Here is a 21,841-nt window from a genome sequence, read left to right on the forward strand (position 1 = left end):
CAGAACCATCCCCTGCCTTGGTTGCCACCCCGTCTCTGTGTGGTGAGGAATTTGGGGTTGGGGTAAGCAAGAAGAGAAGCAGGCAAGTACTGCCAAAGTCATGCCTTGGCCTCTGCAGAGGCAGCATTAAAAGAAAAAGGAGCCCTGGACGGTTAAGTCCAGTCAAAGGTAACGGTGGGGTGCAGTGCTCATCTCACTTTTCAGGCCGAGGGAGCCGGTGTTTGTCCACAGACAGCTTTCTGGGTCATGTGGGCAGCATCACTAAACCGCTTCTGGAGCAATGGGACGTTGTGACGGAAACCAGAGTGCATGGAAACACCGTTTACCTTCCCACCGCAGCGATACCTATTTATCTACTTGAACTGGTGTGCTTTCAAACATCTAGGTTGGCAGGAGCTCAGACAGAGCAACGGGGGCTCAGTCTGTCACGGAAAATGGTTCTCTAGGTCACCAATATGGCAATGCTTTGAGCTGACTATTTGAAATCTGGTGCAAGAATCACTTGCAATATATATAGACCCTAAAGTCCCCCAGTGGTGCGACAATTAAAAAGAAAAACCACCGTACGTTTGCAAAGCTAAGCAGGGTCTGCTATGGTTTCAAATTGGATGGGGGAACCATGCATTGCAGGGGATTGGGCTATAGATGACCCTCAGAAGTTACTTCCAATTCTATGGTTTTATGAAGTTCCATTGTGTATGTGGGGCCATAACCTACTCATAGTGTTCATGTTGTCTTTTGTAAGGTGACCTGGGAGTTTTTAGCATACACTGAAGGGCAGGATATAAATTAAAAGTGTTTAGAAAAGAAAAGAAGAAAGCGTTAATTCAGAATTATTAAGGACCTGATCTTTTCTATACATAGAAAATTAATGTCCCCCCTTTCATTATAGGGGAGTTTCCATACTCTGAAAGTAAAGCTAAGCTTTTTTCAACAACTGTGAAGCTGAATGTGATTTTATACGGCTGAGAACGTTGAGCAAGTTCTTTATCTTCCAAGTTAAAAGGGCAAGCATTCTAAAAATACACACAAAACTTGCAAAACAGGTAGAATGATGAAAAATAATATCTGCTCGTTGCAAAAAGACTGACAAATCTCTTCAACGTGTAATCTGAGTTGGTTTGAAATTGTTCTGTGCCTTTGGTATCATGTAACTGTAACTTCACAATCTCTTCAAATATAGATGAACATGGGAATCAGTCTATGCTTTTTTTTTTTTTGAAAAATGTGCAATGAAGCTGTGCCAGACCCTCCAAGTGTCCCTATTTTCCAGGGACAGTTCCAGATTTACAGAAGCCATCTTGGTTTCTGATTTGATCCTGGAATGTCCAGCTTTTCCTTAGGATGTCCCTATTTTCATTGGAGAAATGTTGAAGGGAATGGAGTTATCTGACCCCTGAGCCGTCTGAAGGGGATCCTGTATAGGGAAGGTTTTTTTTTTTAAAAAAATGTTTCATGTTTTTATGTTGAAAGCAGTCCAGAGTGGCAAACCAGTCAGATGGGTGGGGTATAAATATAAATATAATAATAATGAGGCATCTAATCATAGCCTGCATTTTTATTAAGGCTTGATCAGGGCCTGTATTTTAAAATGAGCTTAAAGATTTTCAAATGTTCATGCCAGGCAGAAGACCAGCTGCCTAAGAACCTTGGCAAGATGTTTATTCTCCTGGACAAGGGGGCCCCCTGATTTATAGCAGAAAACAATTCTCAAAGTCAAAGGGAATTACAGGCTGACAGCCAAGGTTACACTGACCCTACATATTACAGAAGATAAAAAAGGAGATAAACATAATTAAGAGTGGGTAAATAGTAAAATAAAACCATGTGCCTCCCATTAAACTTGAGCCATATTTTCCTAAGGTTGAAAGGTCAAGAGCAGTGAAAAAGGCAACTGGCTTGGCTGGAGAAGAGAGGTTTTTTTCTATCTTATTTTGAGGCTGGAAACTGTTCCTTCCTTTTTTACTTTGAAAAGGTTTATTCTTCTAAAAAGCTATCTATGTTATGTATTAAATATATTGGCTTAAATGTAATTATGCAAAGGAATTAGAAGCTAAGAAATGTTAAATCCTTATGCTAGATTCTTATTTCATATAGTTGGAAGAGATCACAGGGGCCATCAGCCACCAGCCCAGCCCCCCCGCCAAGCAGGAAACATCATTAGAGCACACATATGGTTATTTGTTTAAAGACCTTCAAGAGAAGGAGATCTTTCAATGATGATGTGAATTCAAGATCCTTGACATCTGTTTAAGATAAAAATTTAAGATTAAACCATTTGTTTTGGAGGGCAATAGGGCGAGGTGAGCTGGTAATTAAGGTTCCTTGTTGAGACACATGTAAGATATATTACTACTTATTTGTCATTTATAGATAGAAGAATATATATCTTTTTGTTTCCCATAAAAGGACAAGAGGAAATGGGTGTATCTTTTGTGATTGGTTCTAGCAAACAGCCAATAGGAATTTCAACCAGGCTGATTGGACAGAGGCAGCCACAGGAGGAGCAAGGGGGCTGGATTAAGGAAATATAAGTGCTGGCCAGAATGGCAGGAGGCCAGGCCAGAGCTTGGTAACCATATACCACTGTGCCTCATATTTATTTGTCTGACAAATAAATTATTATTTTAATTTCTCTATTGCTGCGTTGAATATTTCATTCCAGCTAAGCGTTAACCACAAGCAGGGTGCTACAATAATAATAATAATAATAATAATAATAATAATAATAATAATAATAATAGAACAGGACACCCTTATTTTCATCCGAGAAATGTTGGAGGGAATGATATGTTGGAAGAAGCCCAGAGGGGCTGGGGGTATAAATAATAAAATTGTTGTTGTTGTAATGGAATGGGGTGTCCCTATTTTCATCAGAGAAATGTTGAAGGGAATGCAGTGTCACTTGTCCATAGCACATAGATTCTGTGCCTTTATTATCTGAATTACAAGGAGGAATGAACAGGCGAAACATTCCCTCTCATTGTATCTCAGCTTTCCTCAACCTGGTGCCAGCACTGTTATACCACTTTAACAGTTGTGTCTCCCCCCGCAAAGGACCCTGGGAACTGTAGTTTGTTAAGAGTGCTGATGCCTGTTAGGAGGCCACTGTTCACCTCCTATAGAACTACAATTCCCAGAGTGGTTTAACAATAACTCCTTCTTCACAGGAAACTCTGGGAATTGTGGGAGGGGTGGAATTGGGGCCACCTCACAACCCTTAGCAGATCACAGTTCCCAGGATTCTCTAGGGCAATCCGTAAAACTGGCACAACAGGGCTTTAAATTTATTGTGAGAATGTGGCCCCTGTTTACAAAAAGTGACATTCTACATTATTCATCTCAAAGCACTGTGCTGTAGACCTGATATCTTTCCCACAAAGCTGAAATTATGCAGATTGATGACCACAAAGGAAAGATAAGGCAATTTACTACATTATTAGTGTTGTGTTTTATTTTTATGTGTTTAATATTAAAGAGCTGATCAGAAGATGAAATCAAGTTCTAATATTCTAAAGTTTTGTCAGTGGCTGAACAGTTATTTCTAAAGAAGGGAGAGGGCCTTATCGGTAGTGGTGCCCGCCCTGTGGAGTGCCCTCCCATCAGATGTCAAGGAAACAAGCAACTATCTGACTTTTAGAAGACACCTGAAGGCAGCCCTGTTTAGGGAAGTTTTTAATGTTTGATGTTTTATTCTGTTTTTAGTCCTCTGTTGGGAGCCGCCCAGAGTGGCTGGGGAAACCCAACCAGATGGGCGGGGTATGATGATGATGATGATGATGATAATAATTGTTAAGTTAATAATAATAATAATAATAATAATAATAATAATAATAATAATTTATTTGTACCCCGCCCATCTGGCTGGGTTTCCCCAGCCACTCTGGGCGGCTTCCAACAAAGATGAAAAATACACTAAAATGTCACATATTAAAAACTTCCTTGAACTTCAGATGTCTTCTGAATGTCAGGTAGTTGTTTATCGCTTTGACATCTGATGTTGTGGGCGAACATATCAGACGATACAGCGATTCTTCCAAAGCAGCTCTTTATTTGTAAGCTAGAACAGAACTGAACTGAGGAGCTCAGTCAGCCTGCTTATACAGAGCTCCAGAACAATGTAACTGTTGCAACTTTCTAAAACTATCCAATCACTGAACGTCACTTTCGATCCTTCATTTGCATACAAACTATCCAATCACTGAACATCACTTTCGATCCTTCATTTGCATAACTATCTGCAGTATGCCCCTGCTGGCCCAGGGTGAGAACTTCAGTACATAATAATAATAATAATAATAATAATAATAATAATAATAGAGGACCTTACTTGGAAAGGAAGCCTAAAGAGACTTAAAAGGTGGCATCCAACACAGAGCAGACCCACTGAAGTCAATAAACAATGGGTCTACCATGAATGAATGAATGAATTTTGATTTATTATGGTCACAGACCAGAAATACAGACATATGCAACAATAAAAGCGTATAAATATAAATAATTTAAAATTAAACTCTACAAACTAGAACACAGTAAATCAAACAGATATGAGTATGACTTAATCTACCATGAGTATGATTTAGTCGGATACCCAAAATGAATAAAATGAAGTAGAAATGATTGTTTTCCAGCAATCAGTTTTACTTTTTTTACCTAGGTCAAAGTCCTGTTGCAAAATCATGCACAAAGAATTTCCAAATAATTGGCCACACTTGTCCTCCCTGTAACCTGATGCCCAGGCTTTTGGCCTATCCATCTTTGGTCATACTGAACAGCTGGTATTTTATCTTACAAAAGAACTTTTTAAGCATTTGAAGACTCCTGCTTTATCCTCCCTCTAGGGTCTCTGGCTCTGCCAAAGTTAAGTAGCAGAATAGTTTCAGACCTAGCCAGTTTTTTTCTTTAAAAAACAAAAAACAAAACCGCCACCAACAACAACACCCAGCTGTTAAAAGACACAATAACCAGAGGAATTAATATGGTTTGGTATTGCCCTTGTAAAAGGGAGTATGTGAATTGATCACTTTTATAAGGTGTTCCAATTGCTACATGTTGCTTGCAAAATTTCTGTTTTGACTCCATAGCTGATTATATAGCAAGTGAATTGCATAGTGGTGCTAAATCACAGACTATCTGCTTGCCCCTACTTTTGGATAATTATAAATCTTCAGTGAACAAGTCAGCATCTTTTCTTTCCCCATTTTTATGTTATTTGCCTTTCTTTTAAACCAAGCATGGCTGTAAGTATTAGCAAAGTCTTTTAAATAATCCAGACAAGGCCCAGAAAGAGAATAAATTTGATAACACTTGAGTGCAGAAACAAAGAAACAAAAACCCCTGGTGTATAATTTGAGGAGAAAGGAGCAAAGCCTTTCTTACGTTAGGCCTTGCACATAGCAGTGAGGCACTGAACCAAACATGCAGAGGACAGAACTCACTTAGAACTACCCAGCCAATCAGGGCATGTTCTACCTCTGCAAACATCATATCACTCTGCCGGTTGCTAAAGAAGGGATATTTCAGTCCTCACCCATACTTAAGAGGGAGGAGAATCTGTTTTACTGTCAGGTATACATGAGGAAACATAGGCTGAGCGCAAAGTTTGCTTAATAGTTTCAGTAGGTTTTATGTTCAGATTAGTTTGCATAGATATCATTGCAGACTAAGAATAATGTCACTGTTTTTCAAGTGAGTCATGTTGCAAAAATTTCTTCAATAGTTTCCTCACTTGTTGATAGTTGGAGTTTCCCCCCTTCAATCACTACTGTATGTTCTTTCCCCACCATTTAAAAAAAGGTAAAGGACCCCTGACAGTTAAGTCCACTCACGAACGACTCTGGGGTTGCGGCACTCATCTCGCTTTACTGGCTGAGGGAGCTGATGTTTGTCCGCAGACAGTTTTTCCGGGTCATGTGGCCAGCATGACTAAGCCGCTTCTGGCGAAACCAGAGCAACGCACGGAAACGCCGTTTACCTTCCCGCCAGAACGGTACCTATTTATCTACTTGCACTTTGATGTGCTTTTGAACTGCTAGGTTGGCAGGAGCAGGGACCAAGCAACGGGAGCTCACCCCTTTGCAGGGATTCAAACCACCGACGTTCTGATCGGCAAGCCCTAGGCTCAGTAGACTACAGCGCCACTCGCATCCCTTTCCCACCATTTACTTTAATCCAATTCTGAATTGGATTTGCATGGCAAAAGGGAGAAATGGACCAGCTGTCGTTTTGTCTGGCCTTAAGCCCACTTTGTCTATGATGGTGCCATAACCAAGATATCACATACAGATAGCTCAGAAACTTCAACAGGCACGGTCTCTGTAAGATTCCTGGAAGAGAGTTTGTGAGATTTGTGACAATTAAAATAGTTTCCTTTACAGCTATTTTTACCAAGCCTGTTGTCCAAATTGGGAAGCACGATCTACTGAAAACTGTTTCCAACCTTCGTTTCTCTGTAGCAGATACTGAGCAAACGTTTCTTTTGACCTAACGGATGTTGACTTATGAATGCAACATTTGTAGTCAATTTGATCTGGCAGGCTGATTGCATTTTTTTCTGGGGTCCACCCCTCACTGCATGCTTTTTGTATTCAGTTCTATTTCATAATGGATTATTTTTACCGCAGGAGTCTGCTTTCATGATGCATTACCAGAGCAAATAACGAAACAACTGTATTAGGAAGTGGGTGGGGCTCTTGAAGACTAGATAATCTTTTTTTTAAAATAAAAAAAACCCCATAGGAGATTTTCATGGCAACACCAGCAGCTGAACATGAATATGGATATTTTGATCCTAAAGGCAATTTTAAATAACTGCACAGACTGGTACCAGTACATCAGAATTGCACCTGATATCCTACCACCCACAGCTTTCAACATCTTCTAAGACTGCTTCCCCCAATTCTGCAAGCCTGATATAAAACATTATTATTGTTGTATTTTATTTTTACATTTTAATTTTAATTTTAAAGAGCTGATCAGGAGACGAAATCACTTTCATTTTTGAATGGAAATTGGAGGCATGCTTTTATTTATTTATTGCAAGAATTCATATCCTGCCTTTCGGGATATAAATCCTTCCAAGGCGGCATACAAGAAACACCGAGCTGCATTTGAAATACATAAACACACGTGGCCCAGCCTCTGTGTTTCTCCATGAATCACTGTTCTGAGAAAGCCTCCTGGCTTGAGTGGGAGAAAGGAGGTCCAAAGCATGTAGACTAGTGTAGAAATAGCAGAGTGAGCCTCCTCTGATGGCAGATACTTCTGCATCTCCACACCCTCTCCAAGCAGAATACAAGGCCAGGGCAATGAGTCAAGGAGAGATGGAGTGATACACAGTCTCTTCTGTGGGTGGATGCTTTGATTATTATTTATTTTATTTCTAGTGGCATGCAGTCATCAGTTGTCTTGTGGCCCAACCCCATTGAATTCAGCAGGGCTTACTTCTGAGTAGACATAGTTGGGACTACATTGTTAGCCATGGAGCTCACTAGTGGCCCACTCACTTTCTCTCAGTCTAACTTTCTAAGACTCTTGAGATGATGGAACTGTGAGGTAGTGAACCATATTCACTGCCTTGTGAGATCTTTGGAGGAAAAACTGAGGTCCACACAGTTGGAAATGGGACTGCATTTAAAGTGATGGAGAAGGCAAAGGTGAGCAATTGTCTTAAGCAGCGATGGACAATCTGAGGACCATCCGTGCTGACCATTGACCATGCTGGAGCCTTTTCCTCATCACCATTGCAAGGAGGTCTCAGGCCTCAGGAAACAGGAAGCCTGTTGCCTGAGCTCCAAGACCTTCTTATGATGGTACTGAACCAGAGGGAGGAGAGGAGTCGTTGCAACTGTGGGGTGTAAGAATCAGGTGCAGTCAAACACAACATTGCTAGAGTAGACATGATGGTTGTCTCAGTCCTCCAGCCGGAACTTCCTGCTTTCCAGGACTGAGACGAAACTTCCTATGTGTAACTTGAGATGGGTGTGGCCTCTCCTGAAGTAAAAGAGCCAGAATCACAGGCTGGTGACCATCTTGTCTCTCTTGTCTCTATCGATGCCATCTTAACAACAGCACTACTAAGATGCACCCTTGGCTCCAGGCCAAGAGAAGAAAAGGGGGGCTTTCTCCCACAAGGAGATAGTTACCACATTTAAACTATGTTCTAACCTTTTAATAAGTCTGCCTTCTGGGAATCTTTGTGTGAACAGACGATTACTTGTGAGTAAATGTTTTATACTTTACAGAAGACTGTGTAGCGTCTTATTTTAGGAGGGATTAAATGGGGAAAATAAAGGCCCATATAGTTAAAGCTATGGTTTTACCTATAGTGATGTATGGAGGTGAGAGCTGGACCATAAAGAAGGCTGATTGCCGAAGAATTGATGCTTTTGAATTATGGTATTGGAGGAGACTCTTGAGAGTCCCATGGACTGCAAGAAGATCAAACCTCTCCATTCTGAAGGAAATCAGCCCTGAGTGCTCACTGGAAGGACAGATCGTGAAGCTGAGGCTCCAATACTTTGGCCACCTCATGAGAAGAGAAGACTCCCTGGAAAAGACCCTGATGTTGGGAAAGATGGAGGGCACAAGGAGAAGGGGACGACAGAGGATGAGATGGTTGGACAGTGTTCTCGAAGCTACCAGCATGAGTCTGACCAAACTGCAGGAGGCAGTTGAAGACAGGAGTGCCTGGCGTGCTCTGGTCCATGGGGTTACAAAGAGTCGGACACGACTAAACGACTAAACAACAACAACAAAAAATGTGGAAAATACCAGGAAATATTTACAGAGACTCTAACGAGGCTAAGCAAGCTGTCTGCTGTGCGTGTGTTTAAATAAAAGGGGAATGTTAACTCTGCTGATTTTGTTGAACTTGTAAAGACAAGTTGGGATGGGATATCTTAGACAATATATCCTTCCCCGCATCCCTAAACATTCCCACAGCAACATATCCTCCAACACGTCGAGGTGAAAAACTGTGACATGTGTCTTCCAGAAAGGCATTACCATACAAGTCACATGACCTGCATGAGATTGCGGTACTGAAAGACGCACTTTTTGGGAGGCGAGACTGTGGCACCCAAAATGGGCACCAAACTCTTACACAAAAATAAAAATGGGACATGCCAGTTTCACTGCGATAGCTGAGGGGTATGTAAACGGAGGCAGAGACACTTGATTTTGGGAGGGCTGGCGGGCCAGGGATGGACTTGGGGTAATCTTTGGTAACATGACGCCCTGTTCAAGGCCAAAATTTGGTGTCCTCAAATGGATCATCTCAATTTTGCACCAACACTGCCCTAAATCTGGTGCTGGTTGGGCCCTCCATAGCAGGAACCCTACAGCACAACAAGAAGGGTGAACTGCAGTAATACACTAAATTCATGTATTTAATGAGAAAACACCTTAACTTTCATTGTGTTGTGTCTGATTACAAAATGGGTGTATTGGGAGAAAAGCACACTAAAATGCTGACACTTTTTTGAGGACTCTCTCTCTCTTTTTTAATGGCAAGCTGATGTGGAAATGTAACAAATTTAAAACTGAAAAAATGAGAACTGAAATTGACAGATCCTTCCAGCCGTAGTTGTTTTGAGGTCTTTGCCAGAGAAATGATTTTAAAACCTTGGAATAAGTGATTATAGCTCCCTCTGCCTAGTGGGAACATCTCTCTTGACGTTGTCCTTGGACATTTGCTGAGATAATCCTACACCGTAGCAAGTGGCAAACGTTGTTTGTCTTTCTCCCTCGTACAAGAAGTTCCACGCCCTGAACCTCTGGAAGAAAGCTTTCCGTGACTTTGTTCCTCTGGGTGGAACACCCTTCCTATTTCTATTCATAACCACCCTGTTAAACCTTTTAAGTTGAAGAAAAAGGCCTCCTTAGCAGCGTTCTGGTCTGTAAACTGTTCTGGTCTCTGTAAATGGTGACATACTTTAAAAAAACTGTTACTGGCATGTACCAGTCCCATGATGGTCACCTTTGTGTTTTGTGGCAGACTTGTTCCCCTCCTGTCTTTTAAATATAGGATCTTTTATATGTAGTCAACTTTCTTTCTTTCTTTCTTAACTCATTCTCATACAAAAATAAAACAGCAGTCTTGAACGTAAGATATTTTATAATAATAATAATAATAATAATAATAATAATGATTTTTTATTTATATCCCGCCCTCCCCAGCTGAAGTCGAGCTCAGAGTGGCTAACAACAGTAAAAGTAACACAGTTTTCATAAAATCACGATCAATTAATTGAAATACATTCTAAAATCAATTCATTCTAAAATCAATTCAGAATCAAATTAATGGCAACCATTGGGCTAGAGTTCTATGAGGATTACCAAAGGAGGGGGTCAGACTGTGCCTTGGCTGAAGGCCTGGTGGAACAGCTCTGTCTTGCAGGCCCTGTGGAAAGATGTCAAGTCCCACACGGCCCTAGTCTCTTGTGACAGATCGGGGCCACAGCCGAAAAAGCCTTGGCTCTGGTTGAGGCCAGCCTAACCTCCCTGTGGCCTGGGATCTCCAAGATGTTTTTATTTGAAGACCGTAAGGTCCTCCGTGGGACATACCAGGTACATGGGTCCTAGGCCGTATAGGGCTTTAAAGGTCAAAACCAGCACCTGAACCTCATCCTGTACTCCACCGGGATCCAGTGCAGCTGGTATAGCACCGGATGAATGTGATCCCGTGGCGAGGACCCTGTAAGGAGTCTTGCCGCGGCATTCTGCACCCGTTGGAGTTTCTGGGTCAGTCTGGGTCAGGCTTTCTGAGGGTGATCTCTAGGGAGGACAATGTGAGAAGGATGCAGCAGTCATGCGCCATTCGATCCCAGCCCCTCAGGGGAGAGGCTGTGTTTGAAGGCTGCATGGCATCCTTCTCATGCCACCCTCCCCAAGCCGCTTTGAGAGGCTGGGATCTAATCAAATCCCAGCCTGGCAAAGTCACGCAGGCCTGGCTCAGGGAAGAAAAAGCTCCTGGGACAATCGCTCCGGCAATCAAATAGTATTTCGTCAGCAAAAAGACACCACTTACATAAACCCTTGCATGTTAAACACGTACATTTATTGAATTAGTAATCTATTTCCTTGAATCTAATTATCCTCAGAATTTTACAAGCAAAATATTTGACGGCATCTGTGTTCAGCTGGTTTACAATTTGGCATGTCCAGCAAAGCATAACTTAAATGTTTTGTATTATGGTTCTCATACCTGACAACCCGAAATCTATTTGAAAGCTTTTTGCAGTTTCCCCAGATATGTATTGGAAATATTCTCCTCATGGATGGGGTGACACTTTCTTGTAAAATATCATTGCAGGGAAAGGACCAGGGTAATGAATGGGCACTCGATAAGGGGAGTGCACAGGTCCCAAGAATCACTTTGTATCTGTATATACACATTCCCCCCCCCAACAATCTGATCTGTTTTTGAGTCACACTCTGTTCTTTCTGCTTCAGTTTGTGCTCTTGATTCCAAGCCCACCCTGTACAAAATGGGTGCCCTGTTCCCTGCAATGGGAATTCTAAAAATGCATTGTTCCCCACTTTTGGCCAAAATGAAAGAAATTTACAGGCACAGAAGCCCCTCCAGAGTGGATTAAGCCTGCCAAATTGTGGGCAAATAAATCCAGGGCTTTTCATTTAGGGCACCTTGCAACTCTGATTTTTTTTTTTAAAAAACCAACAACAACCCAAGGACAAGCCTATAACACTTTGATTTTTTATTTTTTTGCCAGAATGGCATACAATTTGCAGGCATTGTGAGCTCTTCTGAGGAGATGAAGCCTGCCAAATTTCAGAATGGTGGCTGTAATGATTCTCTCATAAAGGCAAACATTTCGCTGTTGGATGGGGGGGAGGGGTTTCAATAAGAGCCATAGGGGTTAGGGTGTTGGAGGAAAAAGCCTAAATGCCCAGAAGAGACTGAGGTAGGGGGAAGCTAGTATACAAGCTTGGCCCCCACTGAGTGAAGTTCTCCAGCCTTTCAGTTCTGCAAAAAGTTGACAAGGTGGCTTTGCAATATTGAAATAATGGAGTAAAAGTTACAAAACCATCAAAAATACGAATTATCAATATAAAAGAAGAAAAGTAAACAAGAAACAAAAGCTGCATTAAAAAGTCACCATGCAGGCAAATAATAATGTTATCTAAAAACATTCTCTTTGGCCTTGTATCTTTTATTGACTTCCTTTTGTTAAGGCCGATAGGAAATGTCGGGTGCCGATGAATATTAAATGACAAAAACAAAATGGTTGTGTCTCCAACTTTCATTTTAATCTCTGTCTCCCAGTGCTGATATGACCTTAATCTTAGCCTTCTGGACGATGCCCTACATTTCTGCATGGAAGGACAAAATTCTCAGCATATTGCAATGATTTCCAGTGACATTGGCATCATTTAATTGCCGTGGTCACCAAAAGTAGGCCATTCTGACAGAGCGTATATCATTTGCTCATGTAAACAACAGTTCTCAGCACTCTGACCCTTGAATGCCACCCTGTCATTTCACAACTGCTTGTAACATATTTCTGCATTTTTGCTCATGTGCTCCTTTGAAAGGATTCTTGCAGCTTTCTTGGCTTTCCCTGGAGTCTTAAATGTCAATTTCTCTGTTTAATGAGACATCCCTCCTCTCCCCTCCCTTGTAGCCTTAGATGGAGGAAACAGCTGTCTAGGGGCTGACATCCACACACAGTGTTTTTGTGATAAAGAACTGGCAGCTTCTGAAACCAGATTTAATTAAGACTAGCCTTTCTCCTGCAGTCTCATCAGAATAGCACACTCCCCTTGGAATGTCATTACCTTTCCTAACTACCTCAGGAAATAGTATTAGAAGATTATTAATTAAGGGGGAAATGTACAGAGCTCATTATAGATGGCTGCCAGGGAAAGTCAAATACAGTGGTTATCTGGGGCCTTTGTGATATGTTTCTGTTGAGACTGTGATCATGAAAAAAACAACTCCAAAACACTTCTGTTATATTTTACCCTCCCATCCACACAGAAGACGCCCTTATGGGGGAGGCTTAACACTGAAACCTCTTCCGCTTATAACTTAATAGCAGCTTCTGCCAGGAAAATTAAACCAGCAATCAGGTTTTGGGTTTCCCATGTCAGTTTCCTGTTCTGCCTTAGCCAAAGCCCTGGCTGTTACTTCTGGTGTGGGTGGAGGGGATGTTTGTTCCAGTTCTGGCACACTGGCTGGACATTGGCTGCTCCATATCCGTCATGAAATTATTGGTGTTGTTTTGAAGCGTTTGAGCTTTCCCTTGCAGTGTCCAAATGTAAACAGCCTACGGTTGCATGACACCCACCATTCTCTACTTGTCGTAGAGATCCCCTTACGTATTTGAAACAGAAACACACCCCTGGCTCTCTCAGGCTTCTGCCTCACTGTTCCTCTCTGCTCTGTTTAAATGATGCACACCAGTGTGGTGTAGTGGTTAAGAGTGGTGGACTTGTAATCTGGTGAACTGGGTTCGCTTCCCCGCTCCTCCACATGCAGCTGCTGGGTGACCTTGGACTGGTCACACTTCTCTAAAGTCTCTCAGCCTCACTCATCTCACAGAGTGTTTGTTGTGGGGGAGGAAGGGAAAGGAGGTTGTTAGCTGCTTTGAGACTCCTTAAGGGGAGTGAAAGGCGGGATATCAAGTCCAAACTACTTCTTCTTCTTCTTCTTCTTCTTCTTCTTCTTCTTCTTCTTCTTCTTCTTCTTCTTCTCCTCCTACTCCTCCTCCTCCTCCTCCTCCTCCTCCTCTCTGCAGAATAATACACCAAAGTACTGTGCCAAGACCAGCCAGTGTCAAACTATGCTTAGAGTGCTGGACTAGGACCAGAGAGGCCACTGTTAAAAACCACACTAAGCCATGATGCTCCCTGCGTTACTTTGGACCTATCACTGTGTCCCAGCCATAGAAGCCAAAAGTGTGTGCAACCTCCAGCTTCATAAAGTAATATCTAACATCTTTCCCTCCCTCCCTCTGTGAGACCATACATGTACCCAGTGCTTTCCCCCCTAGAAAAATAGGTGCTGGTACACACCATGAAGTTGTTACACTTTTTAACAACAAAAAAGAGGTGCCGGTACTGTGTACTCTTGAGTACGCCCTGAAAAAAGCACTGCATGTACCTATGGATTTCTGCTTAGCATCTTGCTCCATGTTTTACTGATTTTTCCCAAGACCAGCAGTAGTTTTTTATGTGGTGTATGGTTCCCATTATTCTGAGTTTTGAGATGTCAGTTTATAGCGAATGGTGTAGGTGAGCAGTCATCTAGAATTACTAGGTTATATAAGAATGGGACCTGCAACAACATGTGGCAGTGTAGATTCCTCCTGACCCAGAGTTCCAGGATCCTCAGTTCCACCCCTCTTCTCCAGTTTATGCCTCTTGAAAGCTTTGGGTTCCCCGAAGCATGTTGATGCCTCTTTCTTGTGCATGGATGGCACTGTTTTGGCCATATAAGGATTGGCACTGTAGCATATAAGACAGAACTCCTGGGCTTGCTGAAGGTTCAAATGGAGTTATGTATATAAATACTTTTTTATCCACTTGCAGAGTACAGTGGTACCTTGGGTTACAGATGCTTCAGGTTACAGACACTTCAGGTTACAGACTCTGCTAACCCAGAAATAGTACCTCGGGTTAAGAACTTTGCTTCAGGATGAGAACAGAAATTGCACGGCAGTGGTGCGGCAGCAGTGGGAAGCCCCATTAGCTAAAGTGGTACCTCAGGTTAAGAACAGTTTCAGGTTAAGAACAGACCTCCGGAACAAACTAAGTTCTTAACCTGAGGTACAACTGTACTGTACAAAGGAAGTAAAATTCAGGAATCCAGCTTAATTAAATTTTAGATGTGTACTTCTTGAACAGAGGTTTCCTAGAGATGAGGCGTCACGTCTTGGTAGGATGAGATGCTTTGGCCAATACATACTTCACATTCTGATGATGCCATAGAAGCCTGCCCAGCAAAGCAACCCCATTGTGCTGTTTATTCCACCAAGGCCTTCTGCGTTAAATCTGAGATAGTTTAGATGAAGATGAAAGAAGGCCTTTGATGTGCAATATATGTTCCAGACCTTATTGCCCGGAACAAACTAAACATGGACCTGAGGCTTTGTATTAGGAGAAACCTTTCACAGACAACACGATCATCTTCAGATGTATTTGGAAAACATTCTTTTGCATTCAGCAAAAGACCAAGACAAGCTAGTTGGATGCAATTAAACATCAAAGCCCCTGTTGTCTTCTTATTAAGTGGGTGATATGTTTTGATACCGTCTTCTGTCTTCTAATGCATGCTTAATATGAAATAACGGGACATTGTTCAGTGCCAGTGCTTGATGGAGACATGCCCTTAGAAGGGCACGTTTGTAAGATACATATCTTTTAAACACACTAGTTCTAAGTATTCTGTCACGTTATACTGTGACCGTGACAAACAAGGCTTGGATTTGTATCCAACACGAGTGGTGCTCCTCTCATGTAATGGGACTTCCTCTCCTCTGTGTACACATCCCTGGATGGTTTCAGGTAAAAAGATTAAAGAATTGTATGGTGGGGATAAATTTGTCAGTAGCAAATACCCATGGTGACAGCTAAATGGACCCATTGTGTTTGGATGCAGTGTTCCTCTGAGCATCTGATTCCAAGTGGAATTGAAAGGGAAGGCCTGTTGCCTTGACACCTTGCTGGTAAATTTCCTAGGATTTTCTGGGTGGCTGCCGTTTCTATAGGATTCTGAACTAGATGGACATTTCTTCATCCGAAACAAAAGGAAGGGGGACTGCTATCTTATTTGAATGGCACCCCTGTCAAGTTCAGCCATAGCAAGTTCATAACCTCAGCCCAGATATACCTGCTGCAGAACTTAAAACGAAGAAAGTTGCGATCCTGAAACCATAGCCCAGAGAAACCAACACATAGTCCTAATCAGAATTTACTTGAATAGAGGTCCACATTGCTTTTAGTGACCATACCAAGGTGACAAGAAAATGCTAGGAAAGTAATACAGTAAGCCAACAGAATGGTAAATGCATTGGGCAGTCTGGATCTGTCTGGATCTCTGGTACTATCTGTTGAAAATGAGTCAAAGGGAACATTAGCAGCGACAGATTTGACCTGGGAAGTAAGTCCAACACAGATAGGATGCTGAAGAGAGGTGAGTGGTGCTAACAAGGGGGAAAGAGACCCCCAGTTAATAAGATACTGGCTAAGAGTTGTAAAAGAGGAACCTCCTGGGGAAGAAGAAGGTACATAGCTGTGCATTTCTGCATTCTTTACCCACAAATCGCTGGGTTGGCTCCCCTGGCAGCCTGCATAGATGAGCTCTGTCCTCTGACAAATAAAGTGAGTTGCTGGGAAGGCAATAAATTGGAGTGACAGTGGAATCAGGTGCAATAAAGGCAAGGGATTGACAGGCTGAGATTGTTGTTAAACCATTGCCAGAAGCAGCAATGAGACTATAGGACAGATGATTAACTGACCGTGGTTCTGACAGTGACAGAGGAAGCAGTTCTCAAAAGCAGATCTACATTGCCCATGTAGATATGGAACGGTCAGCATTTCACAGCCACCAGTCTCATGATTTGATGCTTTGCAAATTGTGAAAGAACACCATGTGATCCCAAAACTATTTGTTTCACCACTGGTGTGCATCATTTAAACAGGGCTTCATCAACCGTTTCACAGTTTAAAAAAATTCATTCTTGCCAGATTTCTGTAGACTTGTAGAATTGAAAGGAACTGTGGAACTGTCATCTGGCCCAATTCATCTTCCTGCATAGTGCAGGATCTACAGTGCGGGAGTCAACTGCAGCATCCCTGACAAATGGCGCTCCAGTCTTTGCTTTAGCAGCTCAGTGTAAGCACTTTGCATGCAATCCATGCATAACTCTCTGGTCATGGATGGGGTGGCATGCACAGAGGAGGGGAAAGAGGATGGTACACCAGTTCTTCTCTCCTCCAGTGATAGAAACTGGGATATGAAAGCTAGGAGCTAAAAGACACCTCAAACCGAGGTTATGGGCACAACAATGGAATGTCTAGGTGCACTTTTTTATAACAAGAATATGCACAACTGCAGCTAAAATATTGTGTTCATTTTTCACATGGTCTAGTCCTTCCCCTGCCCAAACCCCTAATATTCTTAAGAGGGTCTCTTCTCCAGTCTTCAGAGAGTGGCCGGAAGTGGGGAGGCAGTAAAAGATCCTCCTTTCTTTCCACTCTGCAGTTTTAATCTGAAATCTTAGGCTCAGTACAGCGCCCAGAGCTTAGAAACTGCTCACACAAATGACATTCCCTGTTGCAAAACACTCCAAGAACAATGGGCATTTCGAACACTGCTGACCTCCAAATCTTGTTGCCATAGCATTGCATCTTCTACTGATATCTCATCCCTCTGAATTGACAGCAGTGGATCCAGCTAGTTCATCTTAGAGAACCAGATTTGGGACAAGGGCTTCCAATAATCTATCCTTGGGTAAATATGTTACACAATATGTGTATACAGGCATGCAGAAAAAGTACATGCATGTGCCCACACTTCCCCATCAAACGACCTACACATTGATCCTAGCCCCCATGAAAAAGCATCTCACTTCATAACATGTGAAGTAGCCATGTTCAGTTCTGTGTCACTAACTCGTAGAAATAAGAGCCTAATGCCTGAGCACAAATTACTTCATGTGGGTAGGTATGTAAACATTAAAAGCATAGTCTGGCCACATAATTAAAAAATGATTTTGTAAGATCCTCTTGCAAATTAGATTTTTAGAGGCTTGTCTTATTTATTTAGAACATTCGGCAGCTGCCTTCCCTTCCCAAAGGTATTCAGTACAACGTAATGGCATCTAGGTGTTTGCCCCAAACCAAAACTCAACAGTTGCCAGTCAAACAGCAGCCCACATCATTTTGACAGTGGAAAAAGCATTCCAACATAGAAATGTTTTTATCAGCTGAGAAAAAACAAACCAGGGAGTTGGAGTTCGGGTGGATTTACCTTGGAAGTTTGTTTCAGAAAGTGGGTTTCACAAGGGCCAGGAACAGCCCTACTGTTAGGCAGAAGGGAGGCAGCTCCTGAGGGAAGGAGGGGAGAGCAAGATTTTGGATAATAGAGCTGTGTATGCCTTGTGATCTGCCCTGTGTCCCTTAAGCCAACCTGCTGCCCTCAGGTGCAGTGGAAGACACTGCCCCATGACAGTTGACCTAAGATTGAATTAGTGGTCTGGTCAGCTTTTGTACATGCAATGCGAGAGGAGCCATCTTTGCCTCAGGCAGCAAAATGTCTTGGGCTGGTCCTAACAAGGGGGAAGGAGATTCTATATTAGAGATTCTAGTGGAGCATTGGCTAACAGGCTAAAATAAAAATAAAATAAAATCTCAAGAGTAAGAATGCTGAGAATCACAAGAGACTTTCAGAGATTTCTAATATTGAGGGCTTTTAAAAAACATACGTTGGTCTGTTATTTAGAATGAGTCATACTAAGGTCTGTATGTTTGATTAATGTGTTTATGTGACATTTTGTCCCTTTCTCTGTAATGTAGAACAATATAAATCAGGGGCAGCCAAATCAGTGGTTTGTTTAAACAATGACTATACTATTTCATTTTTTTTTTTTAAAGAGAAAGGCCATTTTGGATTCATGTGATGTTATCAGCAATTTATTATTGCATTCACAGAAGTGTCAGATGTCATGCCAACCTTTACTTGTTACTGCAATCGTAATACATCTTGCTTTTATTTTTGGGAAGGAACTGAACGTATAAATTCCAGGCATAAAGCACAGTCTCCATTGCCGTAAACTCCCCTAAGATTTCATTGACATCACTGGTTTCAGCCTTTTGCCATACAGCCTATTGAACTAAGGAAGACTTGTTTTCAGTGCACTGGAAGATTGGCTCAATATCCAAAGGTCATTGGCTGCATCTAAAGCAGTCAGACTTTACGACAGAGGTGTAGTGGGCAAAGGAAGCAGTTATCTTCCTAACATGCATGCAGATAGGACCTGATTTTCAGGATCAGCTTTTAAGACTTTGTACTGACACATAGGCCTGGAAGCCCTATTATAAAACTGTATTCTATAATTTTCCTTCGGAAGTAGTTTATTTGTTTGTTTGTCTGTTTTTAAAACTAATTTTTATTGCTTCCAATAAACACTATAATAAAACACTACCAAGCAATGTACATCCAAATTGTTATTGCACACAACATATAGCACTGTTATGTCTGTGAGGTAATGCAGGTACTGTATGACGCTGCCCCTGCTCCCAACTAAGATGTTTGCTGGCCAAAGACAAAAGATTGTCTTTAAAAATGTCCACAAGAAGTGGGTGGTGGCCTGATCTATGGTCCTGTAGATGTTGTTCTCAGTGGTTCCTATTAGCCATCAAGACAGATGGTCCAAGATGATGGGACTTGTAGTTTATCAACATTTGGAGGGCTGCAAGCTGGAACTCTCCTCCTCAGAGCAAGAGAACGTCTGCTTTTAGTTGACTGGCGTTGTACATATCATGAAGGTTTGTTTTTCAGATAATGCTCTTTCCCCTTTCTTCGTAGAATCATAGAATCATAGAGTTGGAAGAGACCACAAGGGCCATCGAGTCCAACCCCTGCCAAGCAGGAAACACCATCAGAGCACTCCTGACATATGGTTGTCAAGCCTCTGCTTAAAGACCTCCAAAGAAGGAGACTCCACCACACTCCTTGGCAGCAAATTCCACTGTCGAACAGCTCTTACTGTCAGGAAGTTCTTCCTAATGTTTAGGCGGAATCTTCTTTCATCTTTATAAATACTCAGGCTAAAAACATGCACATATCATTATTAAACACAAAATGCTTTTTCTCATCTCCTTTTGCCCCTCTGTTGGAACTGGTCTTTCTCAGATTTGAGCAAGGAAGGCCCTTGTCTCTCTCTCCCCATTTTGGTTCAGAATTTGGTGTTATTCATAGAATAGATGTCGACAAATTTCGTCGAGTATAAGAAAATTAAAATGCAATGAATTTTAAATGGGAATCCCAAGTGTTCTGGCAATTAATTTGGATGGAACAATAAGAATATGAAGAGAATAGCAATGGATAACTCAGAGATGTAGCTGGCAATAAGCCAAAAGGAAATGTTTTAGAATAAATCAACTGCAAACACAATAGGCTCTTTTGAACGGTGAAAGGAAAATTAAGTCTTTTCAGATTAGACTTCTCAGTCCAGCTGGCTGAGAAGGAGAAGGAGAAGGAGAAGAAGAAGAAGAAGAAGAAGAAGAAGAAGAAGAAGAAGAAGAAGAAATGAGTCTTGTAATCTTGTGTGGATCCTTCTTCAGAAGGCATTCCACATTCTGAGTTGAGTCAATAAGCCTCTTAAACCTCTGCTAGAAGTCCACTTTTCTTTACAGCCAGATCAGTATATTTCACTGGCAAGTCACAAGATTGCTAGACAACAACTTGAACTCCCTCCCCATGCCTGTCCTAGCTTCCCCCCTTTTGCCATTCAGCATGCCCAGACATGTGTGCCTGCTGATGAGAAGAAAGCAAGAGCACTTGATTCTTTTTCTGTATATTGTGGGCCAATGCCTCTTTTGGTCCTACATCAAATCATTACACACCTTTAATTCATTCGTATAGAGACCTGCTTTGTAGAAACATGGTTAGTCAGCAGATCCATTAGTCTCATCAGTTCCTTTCCTCCTACAGGTTGTGATAAACCTGCATACTGCTTTAATCTCAGTGTTCTGATGGGATCTTCCCCTTTGGCTGAGCAGAATGTATTCAATAAAGATAACTAATTAATGTGCTCATAGATCAGTCCTGATTCATACAGGATTCTGGTTATGTAGAAAACCCTTAATCAGCCAAGCTTCCCATGTGTGCCTTTCTATGTTTAAATGCACTTTCTACATGCGCTGCCCCATCTGGGTGTAACATTAGTGTGCCAGCAGTGCATCCTCCAAAATACAACCTTTATGAGTAGCTTATGGTCCCACATACACCATGGAAGTTCATAGAACCATAGAATAATAGAGTTGGAAGGGATCCTGAGTCCAACCCCCTGCAATGCAGGTATCTCAACATGCAGTCCCCCATCCAGCTTGAAACCATACCAGGCCCTGCTTAGCTTTGCAAATGTGCTAGCAGTTTAATTGCTGTGCCACAAGGAGGGGCTGAACATGCATTTGGGCCATAATAGGTACATTGCACAGAAAATAATGGGCGGTGCATGGATCCTTTCAACTGTTTCCTGTATAAATTGGACTTCCCTGGAGCTGTATAAGTCCCAGATGTCCTTCAGTCTTTCCTCACGGCTGCTTGATGTCTGCTTTGAAGAAGAATGGGTGGCTGGCCATTTTTACATCTGTGGGTCCTTAAGTGAAATTCCAGCATGATCTCATTAGCTGCGCATGCTTCTTTAGTCCAACTTGAGCTCAGGCAGCTTATAGGCCAGGTGAGTTGCACATGCAAGCCAAATGCATGACATTCCATTGATGTAGTGTGCAAATATTTACCGGCAAACACAGAACGAGCTACCAAGCAGCGCTCGCACCTGATATCCAGTTGATGTGCAAACCCTCGTCCTCCGAGATTGACAGGAACACACTTGTGACTCTTTCCACGTCTCTCTGCCTTACGTAACAATTGCTGCTATATATTCTGACTCACTGTTTCCTTGGCCCTGACGGCTGACTTTATCTGTTCACGCCCTAATGGAAAGCTTTCTGCTGAATGGAGGCTCTTGTGCTGCCAGTCTGCTCTATGGAAAACACACATAATTACATTCTTCATAGAAAATGAACACAAAGGCTCACCATGAATACAGCCAGCTCTGAAAATTAGGACAGTGTGGATTCCCTACAATTG

General features: G+C 42.1%; 1 protein-coding gene across 1 annotated transcript in view; it reads right to left on the reverse strand.

Annotated features, from left to right (window-relative positions):
• Nucleotides 1–21,841, reverse strand: part of PALMD (palmdelphin) — a 54,280-nt gene that overhangs the window by 25,803 nt on the left and 6,636 nt on the right. The window lies entirely within an intron of this gene.

This window comes from Podarcis cretensis (assembly GCF_951804945.1).
Source record: "Podarcis cretensis genome assembly, chromosome: 6".
Taxonomy (NCBI): domain Eukaryota; kingdom Metazoa; phylum Chordata; class Lepidosauria; order Squamata; family Lacertidae; genus Podarcis; species Podarcis cretensis.